The following is a 3947-nucleotide window of genomic DNA, read 5'->3' on the forward strand; positions in this document are numbered from 1 at the left end:
TCTCTCCTCCCAGGTAGTCGGGTGTGTGAAGACGTCTTTCAGTTTCAATTCAAGACCATCGAAAACGTCAGACAGCCATTAGCATTGCTCTTTTGAAAATAAAGAGAGAGAGCGAGAATGAGACGCCCCGAAACGCGGAAGTGAAAAATAATTACGCAGGTGGAGAGAAATTTGGGGTATGGAGAGACAGGTTTGTGACCTCAGGGAGAACTGGCCTACCAGGCTATAGATGAAAGCGCTTTAGTAAAAACTTTTGAAAATTATTATAGATAGATAGATAGATAGATAGATAGATAGATAGATAGATTTATATTTTCCACATTAAATTCAGTTGTACTTTCTTGTGCAAAGGTGTATAATCTTTAGATTTTTACTTCTCACTTTAATATTGAGTTATAAATGGCACAGAATTTGTGGCAAGTTGCCCCGTCACCATATTAGCCAACTATGTGGAGGAAATTCTCATATATTTTTCAACAAATAAGAACATACATAAAGGCAGAGCGTTTCCATGCTCATTTTTGCAGTTAAAAGACAGATGTTTAGACAGATGTTTAATTTATTATTAATATTTTCCAGTTTTACCTGCCCGTCATTATGTTAGGTGTGGTGTAGCCATTGTCAGACTTCTGTTTTTAATCTTGAATCATTTTAACTGGCTTCCTTTTGTGCTTCCTTCTTTATTTTCTTCCTTCTGTTTGCATAGTCCTACGAAAAATAAGTTATCATTAAAATTCTTTTTAGTAATTAAAAGCTTATTATGCACCCTCCTCCAGCAATTTTGTGCCAAAATCAACTACAATAATTTAATAACCATAATTACTGTACTAATACTGTACACTCTATTCCATGCGAAAATAATATAATTTAACATCCTTAGTTTTAATTGGGCAGTTTAGTTTTTTTTTTTTTTTTTGCTTTTAAAATCAACACACAATCAAATCAACACAGACATGTACTGCATGTCAAGAGTAAAATTACTTCAGAACAGTGAATTCCACATGCAAGTGTGAGATTTTTTTTAGATAGCGGCCTCTGATTTTGGAGATATAGTTTGACAACTTACCCATGTCACAAGATGCCCCGCTCTCCCCTGGTTAGATAGATAGATAGATAGATAGATAGATAGATAGATAGATAGATAGATAGATAGATAGATAGATAGATAACAAATATAAATATAATAAAAAATAAAACTTTTTTATTCTTTTTTTAATGCAATGGGGTAGACTGAGAGCAGTATAAATATAAAGTTGTGCACAATAACCAGTACAGTTTACCATGAGTAAGGTAACTGAAGGTGCAAAATAGAAACACTGAACTTGATAAACTGCAAAAATAATGTTTCAGTGTGTTAAGTGAGATTTTAAAAAGTCATAAGAGTAACATTTATTTTTAAAAATGTATGCAATTATAACTGAACGTGTTTCTTGGGAAAGGAAGTGATGAAGTCCAGCATTAATTGCTGTAGGCTGTTTTGTTCATAATACCTCCAGTGAGTCATTTTGTTATTCTTACATGATACATCATTTTGCTCACAAACAAATAAAATTTTATCACTATGATCGAGGGGCTCCCATTTATATCAACAACATCACTCCAGCTTGAAGAAAAACATCTGTGATAATAAATCACAAATGCACTTACTGCAGCGGGTCATCCAAGAACTGCAGTTTTCGAATAATTTCTGATGCTACATCTAAAATTGAATCAGCACAATGGCCTCGTAAAAATTATTATTGTACTTCATGATCCCAAAGAAAGTAGAACATACTTATCTGCTGTCTGCCGATTTTCCAGTTGTTGTTTTTTTCTGTGGTATTGCTTGAATCTGTCACATTACTACAGAACACACTTTGCACAATTCAGAATTCTGTTCATGTGTGCAGACAGAAGTACACATAAAACCATAGATCATTTAAAAGATCTAAATCTAAAAATACAAATATGACATTCTTGAATCACACAATCTTTAGTGGATGCTTTTAAGTTGACCATTGTCTTGTGAAGACTAGAGCAAACCCCTAGGGGACAATATCAATTTGAGTGGCTCAGTCAGGCAAACATTGTCAGTGTAACGTCAGCTCCCATTTTCAGGATGTGGCTGATAATTAGTTAGAAAAGGCTATTTTTGTTTAGACACAATATATTTCTGTGAGACGATTACTGGAAAGTGGCAATCGACCCAAAGTTACCCCTTGTGCATAATGCCTGGAACCCTACCCAAATAATTAAAATGGTCACATTTTAGGGATGATGCAACAACATAACTCTGTTTATTCAATGTCATCCCCCAGTTATTACATATCATATCATACAGACTTAAAGGGACAGCTCACCCTAAAATCAAAATGCATATTTTTCCTCTGGCCTGTAGTGCTCTTTATCTATCTAGATTGTTTTGGTGTGAGCTGCAGAGTTTTGGAGATATCAGCCATAGAAATGTCTGCCTTCTTTCATGTATAATTTGACTAGATGTCACTTGGCTTGTGGTGGGTCGTGATTTCTGGAAAGAAATATTACTGAGCTTTTCAAATGCATTTTTTTGGTGCTTGGAGCACCACAAGCCAGGTGCCATTAGCACTACAGGTAAGAGAAGAAAAAAATGTAGTTTTGATTTTAGGGTGAACTTTCCCTTTAAGAAAACAACTTTGTTTGTTTTGGTACAAATCCCTACAAAAATCACATCATTATCATTTAATATGTTTTTCAATTAAAATGAGAATAATGGTGTAAGAATTATAATTCTCCCCAATTTCAAATTTTATTGCAATATCAGTCAAAATAATGACAATTAGATTTTTTTTTTCCTTAAATCATTCATCAACTATCATTCACCCCTACTGCACATGATCATAGGTGCATTTCAGTGTCACCACATAAAATGTATGTGCAGAAATACAAACACTAGGGGCAACTGCCCTAAGACCACCAGGGGCCCCCAGAGCCCCATAATATCGCTTAATTTTAACAGCCATAAGGTGTGCTTATTTCCAGGCCCTGTCTAGAAGAGTTTCCCTGTGTCAAAGTCAGTTTCAAGACCATTATTTCATTAATTTGACAGTAGATCTGCACAATGTGGTAGAAAATTTATTATTTTGGCGGATGCTGTGGTTGTGATATGATACAATTAGTAGGAATGGTCAGTTTTGCAACACAGTTTTAAGTAACTGAAATTAAAATCATGACGGTGTGACATTTGTTGAGGTCTGTGCCAAACAAACATGTTTTCTTACATCTGGAGAACATTTGTAGGCCAGGGCATCTGTGCAGCACTACATGGCTGCATTATAATGCTGTTTAGTCACACATTTTTCTTTTAGCAAAAAATTGCAGGGTTCTGCATTTCTGCACCCGTCCACAGTGCAGTTTTGATTAATTGTGCAAAACAAAACTGGACTCCTGTAATGTGATGACAGACTGCATAAAATTCACAAGGTTAAAAACTGACAGATTCATAGGGGCCCAGCATCTTTTTTTTTTTGCCCCAGGGCCTCCCTAGCTAGTTAATCTGGCAAAAGGCTACAGGTTTTAGTCCCTCATTAGGAAAATCCTCATACAATAGGCAGGTCGTTGGTGGGCCCCTGACATCATGCCACATTGGGCCCCTGTACTGTAGTGCTGTTTGCTCTATAGTTCTTTCTGATAATGAAGGGCTATCTGAAATTAGTCCTCCTGCTCTCCCACTGACAGCTACAAACTAGGCTGTCATGAATAATTAACTGTAATGATCCCAAGCAGTCATCTGTAGCAGATTAGATTTTCCACTGCACTATAGAACAAATGATTTAAAGTGTGACAATTCGTCATATCAGTCAACAGGCGACCATATGATAACTGATTCACTGTGACTGTACTCTGAGGATAAAAACAAGCACCGGACTCTGCGCAGTTATGACCGTACATGACCTATCCGGGTTGCCGTAGTAATGCAAGAGTGTGGCACT

Source organism: Lutjanus erythropterus, chromosome 14, assembly GCF_056507025.1.
Source record: "Lutjanus erythropterus isolate fLutEry1 chromosome 14, fLutEry1.hap2, whole genome shotgun sequence".
In the NCBI taxonomy this organism is placed as follows: domain Eukaryota; kingdom Metazoa; phylum Chordata; class Actinopteri; order Lutjaniformes; family Lutjanidae; genus Lutjanus; species Lutjanus erythropterus.